The following is a 19,921-nucleotide window of genomic DNA, read 5'->3' on the forward strand; positions in this document are numbered from 1 at the left end:
TAGGAAAGCTCAGTAAGTCAGTGAACCTCAGCATTAGATTGCAGCTTTATTAGTGTTTTATAAAAATTAAAACAGTTTCACAAAAATGAATATGAAAGACCCAAATCAGAATATATATAATATTTTAGTGACTAGAAAACTTGTCAGATGGGGAAATTCTGCTGAGTTCACTTTCTGTTTCATTTACAAACAAATATTAGAGTACAGATTTCACAGGAGATGTAAATAATGTGATTTCAAAGACACTGTTGAAGTTAAACCCATTTACCCTAGTAAAAAAAAAGTGAAAAAAAAAATTAAGTGCAACTATAAAAGGTCGTTTCAAAATGCCATTTTGAACTCCTGCTTACATGAAAACTGAAATGATAATTCATAATTATATTCTGTTTATTAACTTGCCTATTTAACGTAACATTTTTTATAACTTTGCCCTTCTTTTTTTTTAACAGCACCTTCAGGCTTGAAGGAGTATCTATATATATGGAGGTACGTCAATTAATTTGCATATCAGATTCATCATTGTGACTTCTTGCAGGCCAGATCTGAGAAGTAACCAGGAAACCTGACCCTTAGTGGAGAATGGAAGAACCCTTGAAGTCAGAGCACAACTGAGCACTAGTGTAATCTGCATTTGAATCATCTTTCTCAGATCTGACAGCTACAAGCTGAGTCCTGGCAAAAGCCACAGCCTTAAATTCCATTCAGTGGGAAGGAAGGATAAGAGAACTCAGTGTTTTGCCCCATTGCAGAAACTGCTGTCTCCAAGCCTGACACCTGAGTTCTGTGCTGAGCAGCCAAACAAGAAGTTTTTTATGGGTACAGTCAGCATCAACAAAGATTTCAATATGTAGCGAAAAGGAGAAAGGAAGCACTTAGTAATTTCAGAAAATGGATGCATTTATTGTAACAGAAGAATGTTACTGTCTATGGGGAAGAAGACCTCTGTCATCCCTTGTATATATCCAAAGCCATACAGGAACAGGGAATAAGTGAAGTCACTTAAAAGGCTGTCTCCTGTCCTCCACCCAACTTCGAGGAAGTTCTGCTCTTAGAGATTGCATCTCGATGCACTTCAATTATTTGCACTGTCACTTCCATTCAGGGTAATGATGTGTGCCACCATTTGCACAGATGGCCCCAGGAGATTTTTGACCACAACAAGCTATACTTTGCCAGGGCTTCAAATGGAATTTAAAATTAGAACTGAAGAAAGACATTTATGCTCTCTTTCACTTTGGGGATCTCTTCACAGAAAGGATTACAGTCCTTTCTTAGGATGAAATAAATACATGCATATACATGCATATACATACATATATACATATGTATATATATGAAAAAGCAGCAACATGATAAGGTGTATTTAAAAAGGGGATATAATCTTTTTTAAGAGCATCCATTTTTTTATCATATTAGCAGACGAGAAATTTAATCTATTGAATTGTACATAAAAAAATGTTCCTGTTGAACATTGACATTTAGTCCCAGTTACTGCTAAAGAAGTAATTTGTAATATGTACTTGACATAACATTTTTCTAGCCATTTGTCTATACTTCATGGAAAAATCAAACAGACAAGCAACATTTTCAGTTTATTTTTCTAAATAAATGTGTTGTTTGTATTATTTGCAGTCACTCATTTTGGCTGATTTTCATGATCTCCAAAAGTGATTTAAAGACAGAACCAAAACACAGGGATTGTTTGTTCTTGTTAAGCTGTAATGATTTGCTGAATGAAAGCTTTAATATAAATGCTGTAATTTGTAAAATGATGAAGTATATTTATATAGGCAAATATGTATGGAAAACAAAAGGAGGTATTTTAACTCTTTATTTTAATATCCACAGGAAGATATTAAATATATTATGGGATAGGGTTTTTATTATCAGTGAGTTTTAGTAAGTGAAAATTTGGATGTGTAAGAGTGAAATGAATGTAATCAAATAATGGTGGTTTCCCAAATTATACAGAGATTTTTGCCAGCTGTCTCGTTTTACTCAAAAACTGGTTTAGTCATTTGGGGAGCTAGGTTTTTATGAGGTGTGTATGTCCTAAGGTCTTTGTTTGGTGGGTTTTTTTGTTTTGGCATACTGACAAGACCATGAATTTGATAGTATTTGCTCATAATTTTAAAAGCTACAGAATAAAAGATTGTTTCTTAGAACAATCTACAGTTTGCAGTTAAGAGCAGTCATTGTTATCCAACTAATGCAGTGTTTTGTTGTGGAGTTATTGAACATTTCAATGCTAGAGCTGTTTTTAATAAAAATTGTTTTTCCTTTTTTTTTCTTAGTCCATTAGCCTATGTGTAGTTCAAAGAGAAAAGTAGTGCATTTGTTTCCAAATCACTTAAATAATTTCTTTTAAGTCCAATTTTGTATCTGATTTTTAAAGCTGAATAGCTTTTCTTTCAGTTCATTGCTTTATGGAAGCATTTAAGTGCTCACTAACAGAAAAAATAGCTTTCAACAACAAAAATTAATTTTAAAAGATCTGTGGGTTAACTTTGCGAAGGGCAGATATCTTAAAAATGTGTTGCTCTGCTCTAATGTGCTAACAAATGTTAGTGCGTGTATGTTTTTGTGTGTGTGTGCACGCATAGCACCCTTACCTGCTCATGAATGAAATGCCAGCTCTGCCAAACTAAGTGCCACAAGTCCTGTTACTGCAAAAGATATTCATGTTACTGTATTTTTTGGTGAAAGACCTGACCTGTGTCTTTGCTTGTGATCTGAAGCCATAAACAGCTTTTGAAGTTTGTCAGGAAGCTGGAAAATTAAGTAAGTTTATGTTAGGCTCCCTCATTTGGCAAAAAAACAGATGATCTTATGATTTGACTCTTTATATGAAAGTTAGTGGCCAATTTCCTTTGGTGGAATGGATAAATGAAACCTTTGTATTTGTTAAAGAATGATGTCTGTGTTTTGTTCACACACAATTTAGCTTTTGGCTTATAGTGTTCTTACTGTGATGTTATTTCTGTGTCATTAGAATATGTTATTTGGACATATAACTGGCATGGGCTTGGTTTTCCTCCCTTTTTGGATAATCTATATTTTAAAATTGGAGAGCTTCTTCTTTGAGACAAGTATTCAGTTGTTTGAGAAGGGGACAACATTATTGAAACAATAAGAAAATTTCAGAATGATAATTTGAACACTTCCATAATTGGCTAATAATAACAATTGAAAAAGCTCTTATTTATGTGAACAAAATGCATTCATCTGTATTTGAAAATAGCCCAATAAAAATTCAGTGGAATAATTTGTTACTTCTTGCAAATACTATTCTGCTCTGCTGAGTTTTAGATCAGCTTGTGTGTGAAATTTTTATTGCACAAAACACACCTAAAACTAATGCACAGTTTTCTTCAGAAAAATACATGAGATACAAAAAATAATGATGTGGTCCCAGGAGTGGTTTTATATAATGTGTGCAATGCAAAAATTATGAACATATACCAACATGTAGGCCTAATTTAAGTGACAAATACAATTAGAAGATAACACTGCAAACCACATGTCTCATTAATCATATGTGCACCTCTGCTTAACTGGGACTTCATGCTGGAAAGTAAATTTCAGTGTGCATGCACACTCATACAGTGTCATACATCATGTCTTATTTTACTAGCAGTGTCATTGGGAGAAATTCAGTTTGCTTGATTTTCATAGATTTAAATTAAATTCTTAGATAAGTATTCAATATTGGATATAAATTGAGATGATCTCTGTATATTGTGCATATACTCCCAGGAGATAGCATTTCAACACACAATTTCAGAAATTATTGGCAAATAATTATTACTGAAATGCTTTTTCGTAACTAAAAACCAGAGGAGACAATTAGATTATCTTATTGAACACCAAAAAATGGTGGTATTTCTGTTATGTTCATCCAAGCATGCTAACAAGACCTGCAGAACTTTTGCAACTAAGATGACTTTACAGCAACTGATGGGCCCTTTTGTAGATTTATGTGTCATGCATATAAGAAATGCCTATAGAAATAGTTCTAGAGTAATAGTTTCTGTAGTAATAGTATTAGTAAATGCCATTGTTTCATTAGTTAACATTTGAAAAGCCACCTGAAGCAGCCAATAGGCTTGATAGAATGAGGTGTACAAAATAAAATGCTGACAGTTCTAGATGTGTCTACAAGACAGAATTTCAGCACTTGAATTTTTTAAAAAACAAAGATCACCGTCATTCATTAGAAAAATTGGGATTTGTTAAAATAGATCTTTTGTGGACTGGAAGAAAAGGTTAACAAAAAACTGGTGATCACCAGGATGATATAAAAGTGTCCCTCTCCTGACAAGAGTCACATGTTGTGAATATCCCCAAGGGACAGGGTTTTCTTTTTTCTCTGATTAGTGATGTGCTGGGTATATCGGAAGGCAGTGATGCTGTTAATAAAAGCTGACCACAAGATAGTGGTAGGCTATTGTCTAAGGAGGGGTGGAGAAGGACAGCCACCACTCTGCCCTGGAGCTTCCCCCTGGGGAGGAGGCTGTTACTGAGACTGGATCTTAGAAGGAGTCTTAGAGGACTGCTGAGACTAAGTCAGTGGTTTTCATGGACTGGACTGTTGAAGATGCCATGAGAGAGGAAACAAAAGCCAAGTGGATGTTGTTCAAAAGACTTATCTGTCTAGATTCAACATCCTTGCAGAGCTGCAAGGAAGCCAAGAAATCTCCCCACAGTTCTGAACTTCTGAAAAGACAATTATAAACAAAGACTCCTGTTAGGGAGAAACTAGAAGGATTACTTTAGAGGGTTAAGTCATGGCAGATGGCACAGATCCTATTTAAAGTATTATTGAAAGCAGAGAACAAATATATTCTGCTTTGCTAGAAAAGCTTGAGAAAGGGTAAAAGGGAAACCACATGGCTAATCAGCAGGGTCTCAGAGGCTCCTGAGGGCAAAATGTCCTTCAGCTAGCTGAAGATTTTAAAAGAAAATGTAAGGACTGAAAAAAAAAAAAAAAAAACCAAACAAAAACCAACAATAAACCCAGAGCAACATTAATCAAATCAATTCCAAGATATTTAAGAGATTTTTTGACTAAAATAGTTGAAAGAAACAAGAATTAAGAAATTCTATTTCTACAACAGATCAGAGGGAAGTCTGGGAGACCATCTGTAATGCTGAAAAATAATAAAGGAAAACAGAAGCACTTAGAAGAAGCTATAGGAACAAAATGGTCAGAACATTTTAATTCTGTTTGTGCTATGGAATGACTTGTAGATTCTCACACCTAAATTTTTTTGTGGGGTAGCTCATATGAAGTCACTTTGATGTGGTACAAAACAAAATGAAGGGATATACACCTAAGATTTTTAAAGACACTCGGAGATGAAATAGCCAAACGGTACCTGTGGCGTACCATTAATTCTTTATTTAAAGCTATTTTGATAGCTTTTGAGATGTGGGGTTGCAACTCTGTTGCCAGTTTTAGATTGAAAGAGTATGGTCCATTAAATCAGTATGAGGCAATAGGGTTGAAAGATATAATAATATCTTTCTAAAAAGAGCTAGAACACATCTAACAGTGTCATTATTACCAAACACCACAGGAAACTGCACAGATGGCTAAGAAAAAAACACAGAGGAAACTTCAGCTGGCTAACAGGAAAGTTGTTGCAGTCATAGAAAGATGTAAAATACTGGAGAAAATATTTTTTGTCAGTTTTCACAGGTAACAGAGGCCAAGAGTGAAGTTCCAGAGGTGATATTCTGTGATCCATATGTATCAAAATATATTTGAACATATGAATATGCTGGAAAAGTAGTGATAATTATATGGTAAATTTGGTGATAATACTAAGTTATTAAAGGTGTTAAATAGAAGTGGCCTGAATGACTGACTAAATTAATTTTAATTTATTAAAATTAAAAATTAAATTCAATGAAGATAAATATAAACAGATATGAAAACAATTTTATATTTAACATATTTCACTTAGCTTTAATTTAACAGTTAAATGTTTCTGTGAAAATGTTGGTCTGGTGCTTAGGAGGTTAGAAAAAATGCAAATATGCAGTTAACATTTATTAGGAAAGCAACAGAGAAAATAAGTGAACACTAAATTTATCATTGGATCAATCAACAGATATGCAGCAGCCTAATATGTTTAACTTTTTAAATACTATGCCCAGTTCCTGGACTGGAAAACAAACAGATATACAAACAAAAAATGTGATCAAACAAAAAGCTTTAGAGAATGAATGAAAAGGTGGAAAAATAAAATGGTACTATTAGATTCTGTCTGTGGAGTGACAGCAGGTAATAATTCTTCTGCTCAACAAAGGTATGAAAGAGAAGTAGAGTGTCAAGATCATGAATAGCATCAAGTGTGCAGTAGCAGGGGACATCAAACAAACCAGCCACTGGGAAGGTCAAAAATAACACAAAAGTGTTTATTTAAGCAATGTGGAGGGAAGCTGTGGTACTCTCACTCAAAATATTGCATTGCTGAAAGTTATGGGAATTAAAGGCTGTGAGAAGAAAAGGAAAAATAGTAACTGAGAGTTGCTAAATGAAATTATCCTGATTTTCCTTCTACTGAAGACCCATTGGTGTCACAGTGAGTATAATGAAGATAAATTTCTACATATGTGTTCTGGATCACTGTTAGCTGCTTTTGTGGCTCACATATTCCATTTCTATAAACTGAAACCGGGGGCAGAAAGTTCTGCTTTTGCGATGTGTACTATGTACCTTACAGAGGCACAAACAAATTCGCAAAACCAGCCAAGAACTTCAATATGGAAAGTATAGGAAAAAAAATCTTTAAGACAGGTAAGTGATGATGTTTTAGAGGTTGTGTCATTATTAAAAATTCACCTGTTCAGTAATGTGTTACATTGAGGTTTATCTACTGAGATTTAAATAGACATGTCTACTTATTAAGAAGACTAATGTCAAGCAAGAAATTAATGTTTCAGGAAGTAAAACAATACCAAATTTAAAAAAAACCCTTCAATCTTTTGATTAGTGCTTACATATTTCTTTAAAATAAATGTGTCTGTTTAATTGTTTCCTTAACTTTATCACTGAAATAAATATCCTTTACCAATAAATATAGTTGCATTGCAAGTTGCGAATGGAAACCACCTGGATAATCAGATTGAGAAGCTTAGATTTTGAGAATCTGAGCCCCATGTTGATCAGATGAACTCCCTTTGAATTAGCTATATTTGAATAACTGGGGAGTTTTCATACATCTCCACAAAACTGACAGCAATAGGGCATATGACAAACCCATTATTTATAGAGGAGACTTTGACATTTTCTTTTGTTAGAGAGATTAATACCTAAAATATATTGCTGGAAATACCAGTCAATAGGATTTAAAACTTTTGAAAATTAAATTGGTAGACCATTTAAGATTATAAATGAACCAAAATCTATATGTAATATGCAATGCAATGAAATTTATTTGATTTAGCCTAGTATTTGTTTCCATTTAAACAGATTTTGCAACAGCAAGAAATAAGTTATGGAAAAATAATTGTACAATAAGATCTTTTTCCTGAAGAAAAATGTTTTAAGTTGTTGCATCTGCAAAAGTGCATACATTTCTAATTGTTGTAATTCAGTGAGCAAAATATTTATTACTGTTGTGACTATCACTGTTACAATTATGGTACTATTAATGGAATAGGACAGTACATTTGGTTTTAAAATTAATCTATCGATTTTTAGAACAAATGCGTGCTTTTTCTCCAGTTTCTCTATAATGCTCTCTGCTTTCCTATTGCTAAAAGAGACTTCTGCTTAGCTCATGCCTCTGTTTTCAAACCACAGTTTTCACTGTGGCATTATAAAACTAACTCAATTTATCTGCTGGGAATTAATTTCTGTTGATCATATGCCCTCTTCTTTTTGCTGAGAAGGAGATATTGCAGGATGGTTAACATGCTTATTTAAGTTCACTTATTTATACTGATTTTATCTTTTGTTAAAGTAAATGCATGATATTTGTGTGCAAAAGCTTGCTAAAGATGCCGTATTTACTATAGACTGTTTAAACAGAAATTTCTAAGTTAATTTCGAATATCTTGAAAATGGATGAGAAGTATTTCCATGTGGCTGGTTATGGCTTTGTTCTATTTGATATAACCATGTATTGTTTTGAGTGGAATGAATTTCACTGAATGAAATCAGTATCTTTTTATACTTTGCAAAATTATTATTTTTTGACATTGTAGAGGACCCTACCTCACACTTAAACTTTAAAGTCTTTCATTAGGATTTAAAATTTCTTTATATAGTTATTGTGCAAAGACAGTAAACAAACAATGATAAAATGCAGAGTATCAAAAGGGAGATATTTTCAAGAATAAAACAAAAAGGTAAGCAAGTTCAAATTTGTTTTGGAAAGATGCAGTCATAAATGAACTGAAAATTCATTATAAGACATAGCTAGAAGATCTAAATTGTGACATGAAGAAGAGGTCACACTGAACATTAGGTTCTTGGAACTGATGCCTGCGGAATATGAATTAATAAAGGGAAAAATATATACCATCATTTTGTCTTCAAATTTTCAAACTTTTGCAGTTAGGGCAGATTAAGCTAAGCAAAACTAAAAGGTTTGGTTAGGATGCCTTTCTGGTTAAAAATGTTCTGGTTTTGCTTTGGAGGTGATCAGTCAAAGCTTTGTCTTCATAACCTTCTCTGATGGTACAGCCATACTTTCTATGGATCCTGGTATTTCATCATGAAAACATTTTTCCATACACACAACCTGATCTATCCAGCTTGGTCCTCAAGGTCACCGTCCCTTCTATAATCGCTTTTATATTATTTGTTACCGCTACAAGGCGTTTATCTCTGCTTCTTCAAATATGGCCGTTAGCTTTGACTTTGCCAGACTAACACCAGCTCCTTTCACTCAACCTTCCTATGCCAGTCATGTCCTTTAGGTCCCCTGTAGCCTCTGCTGCAGGTTCTGCACAGTTCATGCAGCTCAGGGCAAGAGTGTATTGTTGGCTTTGTGGTCAACTCTCACCCTCAAGTCCTTTCAGCAGCTCATCCAGTCACTCTCCACTGCCCACATCTACTCTACCCTAGGTGCAGAGCTTGGCCCTTCTGCCTCTTTAAGTGTAATGAGTCTTCTCTAGGCAAAATCTGTAAGTTTCCTTAGATTCTGTTGACATTGATTTCCATCATTCATTATGTCAGTCACTTTTCTTAGCATTGTCCAGAAAATTGTCAAGTTTGCATTCTATGTCATAATCCAGGTCCCTGATCCCATGTTGCATCATGGCAGTCATTAAGACTGGTGGCATGATTTGCCACTGGTAAATCTCTGTGTGTTGTTCCTGATTGCCTTGTTTTCCATGTATACTCAGAAATTAATTCCAAATTAATGCTATTTGTGAAATTTCTGGTGTAAAATGTGGGGCTTATTTTTTTAGTGTTCCCTTGATCTCCCTTCTGTCGTAATATGAATATAACATTTTTCTTTTTTCAGTTGTTGAGGACCTTTATTGATATACCATGATTTTTAATAGATGATAGTATCCACGTGTTCTCTGCAGTCAGCACTTCTGACACATTGAGGTCAATTTGATTTGGCATCCTGTACTTAAGTTCAACATTTTTAAGTTGCTCCAAACTTCTTCATCTCTTAAAAGCCTGCTTCCAAAATAGGACAAGTATGTTCAGAATTTAAAATGTAGGCTTTGACTGAGGTGAAAATGTCATTAAATAATTCAGCCTTTTCCATATAATCTATCAGTCAACTGGCTCTCCCATTCAGCAGTTTATATTTTCTGTGAATTTCCTTCTGGTATTACATGCTTGTCAGAATTCTTCCTATTACATTTATGTTCCTAACTAGTTTTAGCTCTAATCAGGTTTTAGCCTTTTTATCCTTAACAGAATGAACAATACTTTTATAGTCTACCTTTGATTTCCATTCTTGTTTTTACTTCCTGTATGAATTCTAGCATGTAAGTTCTTTGCATAATGGTTCAGGCCTTTGACAAAAATTTCTGGTCTACCTGCATGAAGGGGTCCTTTTCTCCTGAACTCCAAATAATTTTTCTTTAAAGTCAGCTAATTATTCTGTATATACCTTGTATGAGGCTCCAAGGGTATTATTCAGCAAAATTCTAAATAAATAAAAATCTGCTGTCCTGAAGACAAAATGTTCTGTCCAGAAGGCTGTTCTCTGCCTTTCTCCAAATCCTGGCTCATCTTCTCCTGGTCACTGCAACCCAAACTAACACTCATATGTATTTTTAACTCTTAGCAGCTGGTCAAACAGAGTATTTCCCTGGCTGGGCCACATTAAATTCACATCAGAAATTCATATACAGTGCTCTGAAGACCCTTCTACAATGCTTAAGGTTTGTATTACTTCTTCAGTAGATGTCTATATGGTCAAAATCCCTGTAATGGACCAAGGGCTCTGATCAAGGGATTCCTGTTAATTGTCTGTAGATAGCTTCAGAGATGTCATCTTAGTCAGGCAAGCTGTAACAGATGTGCATCAAATCATGCTGCTTCATCCTCTTGGACCTAGACCTGGAGGGTCTCCACAGACATCTCCTTGGTTTCACACCAGATCTTTCCTCAATCAGGAATTTTCATCACATAGCACATATCTCTGCTTCCTCTGTATCACCTACCTTCCCTCGGCAGGCTTGTGGAACAGATCACTTCAGTCTACTGGAAGCAGCAGTGCTATGGAACTGAAGAGGACAAGAAGTGAATACCATATGTCTTGCAATCTTCATCTTTAGAGGTCTTGATGCACACAGTAACCTGACAGGGAAGATTTATGCCTGGTTTACTACCCGTGAAGAGGCAGGAGCATGACCTAGGTAACATTTCCATAAATGGGAGAAAAGTTGTCAACTGGGATATGAGGCTGGGAATGTGGATATTACTAGCTTAGTAATCCACTGGGAGCAAGGAATATAAGAAAAGAAGGTGAGTGAGATCCTAAGAATAAATGTGAAAGTTACACTTGCGATGTACCAGTCAAGTTTTCAGACAGCTATGTCCTGTTCATTATGATACATAGGAATAATGTTAAAGAGGCCACCAGAAACAGCTGGATGACTCAGCTGAAAACATTAAATATGTAGTTGTCAGAGTTTTGAAAGGGTTAAATTTTTGCAAAAAATTTACTGCAAAAGAGTTTAAAAAAATCTAAAATTTGCAAACCTTGAATATTGCCTGTTATGCTGAATGAAGCTTTGCGACCAAAATAGTCTGTCATTCAGGCAAGCATAAAAGTTCTTTTAATATATTATCTGAATTTGCTTTTAATTAATTTGTGCTAAACCCATAGGCATCTGAAAATAGATGACTATCTGTATGGACAAAATCAATACAAAGGGGAGAAATATTAAAATTGCTTGAGACTTGACTTCCACTTAATCTGGATACTTAAGAGGATGAAAAATATATGTCCTGCCACAAGTAGATTTATTCTCACTTTATTTTTTATTTATTTTGACAGTATAATGCTAAAGGATTTACTTATATTAAAATCTTCTCTCCTTTCTACTACTGTTTTCCTTCATCAACAGCAGATTGAGTCATTAATGTGTGTTTGGCTACTTGTAGGGTAGTGCCTGAATTAAAAAAAAAAAAAAAAAAAATTGGGATTTTTTTCCTCTGAGAATCCTAATAAAGTTTGCATGGAAAAAGAGCTGAGAAAAAATAGTATTTCTTTTTCATTATTTGAGATCTACTATGTGAGAAGTAGAGTTATCTTCTGCATATACAATCTTTCTGCTAGCATGAAGCATGAGCAGATGGGAAGCTGATTTAGATTAGCCACTTAACTTTAATTAAAGCTACTTAAGATGAATCCTTCATTATTCCAGATAATTGAGATCAGTTTTGACCAAATATGGTCATGTTTAAAAAAATTTGGCAATTTAGGGCAATATCCATGGATGGAACATTAACTTTAAAGATAACAGATATGCAGATAACAGATATGCATTTTACCAGGAGTCTTGTAGCACATATAGGAAAAACCAATTTTTTGGCCTTGTTAAATTTGCCATAATCAGAAACCACACTGATACTAGAAGGAAAGGTTTACCTAGATAAATAGAAGATAACAATTTCCTGGCTTTTCATAGTTTTTAGATTTGAATAAGTATTACTAGGTTACCATCTCTACTTGCCTGCATTAATATTTAACAGGTCTTCTTTTTAGAAGCCACTCTATATTTTTATTTTGGGGAAATCATATTGAAAAAGCAGAGACATGGGCAGATATATGTACTCAGAATATATAATTTAAACATGAACCTTTCTAAGCTAAAATATTTCTTTAAATTTTTTTCAGACCTCCATTAATAGGAAATGGGCATCAGTATAATCCTTGAGGGATGATATTTTAGTTTTGATTGGAACAGGAAATGCAATTTAATGACACCTCTAAGGAAGAAGGATTAGGGCTGCAGGCAAAAATATGAAGAACATAGGGATTTTCAAATGCTTGAACAGCAGAGGTAACACATTCTGTTCTTCTACCTGCTATACTTAAGTATCTGATAAAAGTGTGCTTACTATATAGATACAGAAGGATAAAGATTACAGTCACCACCTGCTGTTCTGTCTTGCTGGGTTTTCATGTACTGCTTCATCTTCATAGAAACAATCAGTTTACCAGGGGGATGTCTTGTGGAGTTTTTTATTATTATTATCTTGTTTTAAATTTTACCCATTAGGGATTGAAATATTATGGGTTTTTTTACAATACTATTTATTCTAGAGTCTAAAAGCTCTTTTAATTTGATGGTACAAGTATTTTGAAAGTGCTTTATTTTGCTCAGAAGTTATGGATACCAAGAATACTTTGAAGTTTTTGGATACCAAGAATGTGTGTGACCAGATTTCTCCACTTAAATTCCTATCTGTTATTTTTGTTTCATTGTTTATCAAACCTCATGTCTTTTTTTATTTGTCTATTTTTTTAGTATAGTTTTCCAAAATAAGCCTTTTTTTCTGCACAAACAAGGCAGCATAATGCAAATTTTTGTTACAAGGATATTTAATTATTTTATATATAGATCTGTATTTATAGGAATGTGTTTTGTGTTGGAAGAAAGTTGCAGAAAATTACAATTCTGATGTTTGAAATTTTTAGATAGTACATTATTTAGTGCCACAAAGATTGCACACACTGATGTTGTCAGCTTAGATCCTTTTCCCTTAGTTTTGGATGAAGCAGTTTTGATATCTATCTTCATTGTCATTGTGCCAAGGACAATTAATTTTTTTAATATTTTCCTGAAGAAGGGAATGCAAACAAGTATTGTAGTCAAGTATTAGACATGATACATACTATGGTAAAGAGTATTCCTGATGCAACACTAATGAATCAATAATGTTGTACAATACAAAAAGTAGGATGACTTTCCTTTAGAATACATATGACAATTTTTGTCTTTCTAATGTCAAGTATAGAAAAGCTGCTAAGGTTTTTTTCTGGATCTTCATAAGATTATATTTCCAGAAATAAATATTTGTCAGAGAGTGCTTATGTAACTCATGATCATCTGAAGGCAGAATATGTTTACTGACAGTTAGAACTGAGAGTCTCAGTCTAACTGTGAAGTACTGAATCCCTGGCTATTTACTCCTTGGAATCCATAATAGTTATTTCTTTGATTAGAGTGTTTTTTGCATAAATAATGGTTAGTGAGCCAATAGCATAAACAAACCACTCAGAAAGAAGCATTTTTAGCACTGCTAAAACACTGATGATATGCTTTAAATGACAAATGAAGTAAATATATTTTTGAATGAATGAAAATTTATTTTTCAAACATAAAGAAAATTTCACTTGTTGCAGATGATAGATATGACTGTTCTCTCAGCTAGCCGGATGTCACTTCTGCCCTTGGATGAATCCTGGAGTGAAATGGACTGTTCCATCCCACCCCCCAAAAGATGTGTGCCTCATCCCACACCTCTGTACCTGTCCCTAAAACATTAGTGTCTGTAACCCCATTGGCCCATGCCTTATTCCAACCCACCTAGGAGCCCCTGATAAGGGAGCTCCGAGGGGCCATGCGCCCTCTTGGAACTTCCTCCTCTCTTAGAACCTCTCCCTCCCCTCCTGGGGCTTCCCGTCTCCTAAACCTTCCTTTTGTCTCTCCCCTCCCCAACCCACTCAGGCCCGGCCACGTGCTGCGTCTGGGAGCATGAGGCAGAACCTTCTGCACCCCCAATAAACCTCTTTCCCCAAGAGCAAACTTCAGAGATCTCTGCCTCCATTCATCTACACCGTGCTGGAGTGTGATCCTCCCGCATTCGCTGTCATCATAAGTGGAAATATGCTCTATCATGTACAGTGTCAGCCTTTAGAGCAAGTAGAGGGACTGACAAGTTAGTCTAGAGAAAAGAAAAAAAAAATAAAAGAAAAGGAAAAGGGAAAAGGAAAGGAAAAGGGAAAAGGAAAGGGAAAAGGGAAAAGGAAAGGGAAAGGGAAAGGGAAAGGGAAAGGGAAAGGGAAAGGGAAAGGGAAAGGGAAAGGGAAAGGGAAAGGGAAAGGGAAAGGGAAAGGGAAAGGGAAAGGGAAAGGGAAAGGGAAAGGGAAAGGGATTACTGGAATGGAAGACTGAATGTCTTGCTAAAGATCAGAATTTCAAGCACTTGGAGGAAAAAATAATCAGTCCAAAAAGTGTGACTTTCTGAATTATGCCTCCAGACAGGACATACCTTTAATAGCAACTTCAGTAACTTTTCAGAGGCTAATAAAAATTTAAATACACAAATAGGACTTATTTTTTTATATTCCATATAGAAAAATTCCTGTGCCTCAAAGTCCACATCCACTTTTTCCAGGGGATATTTTCTTATGTCTTATATACTGCTAGAAACCAGGAACCTGAGAGAAACATATAAATCATTTGGGAGAAACTAAGCCCTAGGCAAAGGCAAATTATTTAACAGTATTTCAGAAAGATAAATATAAGGACATTATTGAAAATGACATATATAGCAACTAGGGTCTTCCACAGACATAGAGAGAAAGCTCTCTCATTGAGTCTGAGAAATAATATGTCTTAATGGATAAATGCAGGATAAAATGAAGCCAAAAATTTAAAAGTGTGTGGCTTCAAATAGTCTGGATATAGAAGCTTTGACTCAATGTATACTGGAGTGCATTAGGAGAAACTAAATGGAAGAGCAGTAACAGCAACCAGAAACAGAATGTGAAGACTGTTTTTGCCAGCACTGATGGATGGACAAGTGGGAAAAATAATTAAATTAATAAATTTCAATTAGGATGGTAATTAAAAGGCAGATTGGGAAAGCAAGCCTGTTTGAACAAATATAAATTTTCTTGAATCTCAGTTCCACCAGAAAAAAACCCAAAAACTGATAGAAGCACCACATCTTTTTCTAACAGAAAAGCTTTTTGAGACCCCAGTGTTTATTCACAGGTTTGAGTTATTTTACTATGTTGACAGTTTTTGCTCAATTTATTTTGGTATTTGGCCTAAGTATACATATCTGTTCTCACATTGCATGTACCATATTGGAACCAGCGTACTAAATTTCATTTTTGAATACGGTTGTGCTATTATTGTTTGGAAATAAATCATTACTATTTACTTTCTCATATTCAGCTTTCCTACAGTGACAGCTAGGTGTAGGATTTTATTTTTTCTTGTGATTTGCTATTGTAATATAACTCTAAAGCTGCATTTTTATATGCAAGGTGAAGTAGATTATTGAAGGAATAACAATCAGCATCACTATTTTTGCAAGACAATAGGACTGATCACTACTATTTTCTCAACCTGCAAAAAACTCAAAAAACAGCCACCAAACACAGGGAAAAAAAACCCACAAAAACTCCCAGACAAACCCCAAACCAAACCAAACTCCAAACAAACTACCAGCAAAAAGGGAAAAACAAAAACAAAAACAAAAACAAAAACAAGCTAATCAGGATTTTTAACTGCCCTGCAACATAGGAGATGGCATTCAGGAAGCAGTGACTCCATCCTTCTGTTTTAATTATAGAAACTTAAATAAGATAAACTATGCATCTTGAGTACCTAGATATAAAGACAGAAATACTTCATATATTTCAGAAATACTAAAATATATATTCCTGAAAAAGGAAATACGGGTCAAAGAAAAATCCTCTGGCTTTATCTCAGTTGTATTTATACCATTTAATCTTACTTTATTTAAAAAGTGCTCAATATTTTATCACATCTGTAAAAAGTAATTTAACTTCAGCTATTCCAAATGCACACAAAAGCATTTCAGCAGTATAGTAGCACTAAGTAGTTCATCATTCTATATGTTTCACCTTAAAGAAAGGATATACATTTGGGTTTATGGGTAGCAGTTTAAAATTGATGGAAAGCTGTACTCCTGAGCATCAGGTCCTTTATGGAAGTATGAAGAAATTCTTACAGTTCTAGAGCTTGTGGGTCTACCATCCAAATAAATCATTGGCACATGAAAGAATCTGGAGACTAATTTTATCAAGATTAATTTTATTTAGTCATATTTAGTCACTGGACTAAAATTCCAAGCAAGACAATTTCTGGTGTATGTTTTGACAAATTTGAAGTACATAACAGTGACTATCAGTTATTTTACAAATCTACTCTCTTGTGAGAATTCAGACCTTTTATATATTTAAAAATTTACCTATTTACAAATTATCCACCAAGAAAATAATTACTTTGCTCAATTCCTTTTGATTATATCCAATTACTTCTTTGTAAAAAAGAGCCTTTTAATTTTCCAGGTCCTTTTGGGAAAAAAAAATTCCAAACCAATAAAATCTGAATCCTGGGTTATTGCTGAAGTTTAATCAAGACAGCATTTTGCTCACCTTCATCAAGATAGCAGCTACAGACTAAATGCAAAATTACAACACATAGCACACCTATGACATGTGAGTATTTGAGTCAGGATGGGAATTTAATGAACCTATGTAGAAATAGGTTCTTATCTGTCTGTCTCTAAATGAGTGTTGTCTCTCTTCTGACTGTTTTTGTTTCTGGAAGATTTTAATAATCACTTCAATTTTACCTTTTTTTTTGTAAGAAAACCTGACATATTCTGTCAGCAAGGAACAGCTAAAAATCCATGTATAGATTGAATGTGAGAGAAAAGAACTTACACTTTTTGGACCAGTGAGATTCCACAGTCATTAGGAGATTTCAAATCCGGAGTCCACTAGAGCACAAAATAATGCACCATTTGGGTTATTAAAGGCATGCATACTCTATTTTGCTGAATTTTTATAAGGGACTTCAATAATTCTCAACAGAATAAATCTCAGCTGGTTTTCTTTTATGCTACAGAAGAAAAAAATGCTTTAATCAAAATTTCTCCATTGACCTGAATGCCACTGATATTTTGATGATAGTGGTTTATAAAGGATCTTGCTCCTATACTGAATATAGTAGATATTAAAAGACTTATTGAGATAAGGATATGTACTGGCTCCCTGTGCCTCACAAATAGCTATTTACAGAGAGCTCTGAAAGGCTCATGCACCTCTTGTCTCAGTCAAATGCATGCCTTCCTGTTTAAAAGGTGTTTAAAAGGTGTTTTTCATTTTATTTTCTTTGTTAAAAAAAAGTGTTTTGAAACAATCTGACACTGACATTAATACTGAACTTACTTTAAATGCAGTTGCAAGTTATTTTTTAAATACGCTACTCCACTAGGACATCATCATGCTTTTATTAAAAAGTGTTTATTTCATGCTAAAACCTCATTATGTTCTTAAATAAATCATTTGGTGTAGTAACAACAGTAATCTTTTTGTTGGCTTTGAGCCCTTCATTTCACTAACAGATTATTGTTAGAAGTGTAATATAGTTTCATCTACAGAGAACAAAACTGAAAGCATATGTATTGGAGACTTTGCAGTGAGTGTACAATAGAGCCATAATAAAATCTATCATCTCAGTGTGCAGCCAAGATACTTTGCTTTACCAATGTAAGAAGAAAAGAGACAGAGGCAGTTGCTATGGTGTGCAGCATGGAAGCTATGTGTTTCAGTCTTGGTTCAGACAGTTTACTGTTTCTCAAGCATCATCTCAAATTTGTGATCCATAGAGCATTTTCTGGTGGTCTGTGCAATGTTACCTCATTAAAGGATGCTGGTATACTTCCGCTGAACTGCCTCTTAAAATGGCTTAAGCCACAAAGCAGACTTGCTTAATATTCCTTTTTCATGCTAAAAAATGCTTAGTCATTTTGAAGATGTGAATAGCATCAAGCAGTCCAAATTTTGGGATGTGAGCTGTCAACCAAAACACTTTGCAGGTCATTACTACCATTTATACAGCAGCAGAATATTTACTTTCTTAAGTTCTTAGGTTAAGCACATCAGTTTTGTTGTGTTCTTATGAAATGGTCTATTTCACCAAGATTAAAATGTTTAAGATGCTCCTCTTCTTGCTCTGTGCAGGAGGTTCAGAAGAGGTTGTTGATGAAATACTTAAAGAAATAAATCACCTGATTCATTGTGGAATAGCCATGAGACCTGCTGAAAAGGATAAATGTTTCATCCCCAGTACACAACATTTTGGTCAGGTTATTATTATGCTTTGGAAATTGTGGGTTCTGTTTTTTCTTCCTCTGTCTGGGTCAGGATTGAAGGTACTTGAGGCAATAGTTCATGTTCGGACTCAGGTGTTTACTGTTTCTTATCAGTGAAACAACCTCACAGCTGTGAGTTCTGCAGCCTTTCATTAGCAAAACACGGAATGGCTAATTATCTCTTGTCACAAGGTCTTTAAGACTAGACTATCCAATTAAGAAATCCAATTAAGACATCATTTTCCTTTTAACCCAATAACTGATCCCTCAAAGCCCACAATGTTGACTTTTCTCTCCAATTACAAAACATCACCCAAACCCGTAAAGAAGAAGGAAGAAGGTGAAGAAGAGCAACCTGCCTCTGCCCTAGAACCTCCATCTTGCTTCATATTTATTTCTATATTCTAAAACCCCAAACTCTAAGTTTTCCACCCTGTGATATTACACACTTCTAACCAACTACACACCCTTAATCCCAGTGCTGTTAATCAATTTTGGAAGTCTTCTCCACAGCTTCAAGTCAAATGCAGTGCTTGCCTGTGAGTCTGTGCCTTTCAGCACAGAAAGTTTAAAATTCTCAGCAGCCAGGATTCCAACATCTCCCCCTCTTGTCTGAACCAACAGGAAAGAATTGTCATTGGCTTCTATCCTCTAGTTAAAGTTTACCCAGATACAATATCTACTATTATTCTTGAGTGCAAGGATTTTTTATACCCCAGTTTTAGTTCTGCAAGTGGTTCTGCTTTTTATTTTTAAAGTCAACATGCAAGAGTTTAGCTGGCAATATTCAATATGACTGCAGCTTTTCAGACACTGAGCACTACTCACAGAACACTTTCAGTGTAACAGTTTTTTTTCTTTTTTTGGATTCTTTGCAGTCACTCTGTGCCCTGGAGTAATGTTATCCCAAAATTCAAATATCTACAATTGTTCCTTGTTGCAAGGAACTGCACCTAAATTAATTTTTCTACAATGTTCTGCTGTTTCCAAGCCAGGATGAAGTACAGCTTCATCTATTTGTAAGGAAATTGAACAAAAATATTGGAAGTTACCTGTTTCAGTCCATCCTGTTAAAATAGAGAGTGAAAATTATAATGATACCATAGGTTTTAAAATAATGTTAAGGGTTAAAAAGAGGGCAAGGTTTTTTTCTTATTTATGATTAAGTGCATTTCAGTGAATAATATTTCTTTTGAGACCATTCTACATCGTAATACAACTTAAAACATAACTATGGAATTAAATGTTTAGCAGGGATGAAGTAATGTAAGTGGTATCTGCTGTAATTTAGCACTAAGCACATTGCTCATAAATCAATTAAATTATGTTAGTCATCCTACTGAG

The 19,921-nt window shown here is 34.5% G+C and overlaps 1 protein-coding gene across 36 annotated transcripts in view; it reads left to right on the forward strand.

Annotated features, from left to right (window-relative positions):
• The window catches only part of PRR16 (proline rich 16), a 155,315-nt gene extending 139,374 nt beyond the window's left edge, over positions 1-15,941 (forward strand). For 30 of the 36 annotated variants that reach the window (XR_014951322.1, XR_014951311.1, XR_014951312.1 and 27 more), the window contains one exon: positions 450-15,941. The gene's annotated coding sequence lies outside the window, so the exon portion shown is untranslated. The remainder of the gene's footprint in view (positions 1-449) is intronic. The other 6 variants (XR_014951315.1, XR_014951320.1, XR_014951341.1 and 3 more) reach the window with 1 other exon arrangement.
• The last annotated feature ends 3,980 nt before the right edge of the window (positions 15,942-19,921 follow it).

The sequence above is a fragment of the Lonchura striata genome, chromosome Z (assembly GCF_050655825.1).
Source record: "Lonchura striata isolate lonStrDom1 chromosome Z, ASM5065582v1, whole genome shotgun sequence".
Classification (NCBI taxonomy): domain Eukaryota; kingdom Metazoa; phylum Chordata; class Aves; order Passeriformes; family Estrildidae; genus Lonchura; species Lonchura striata.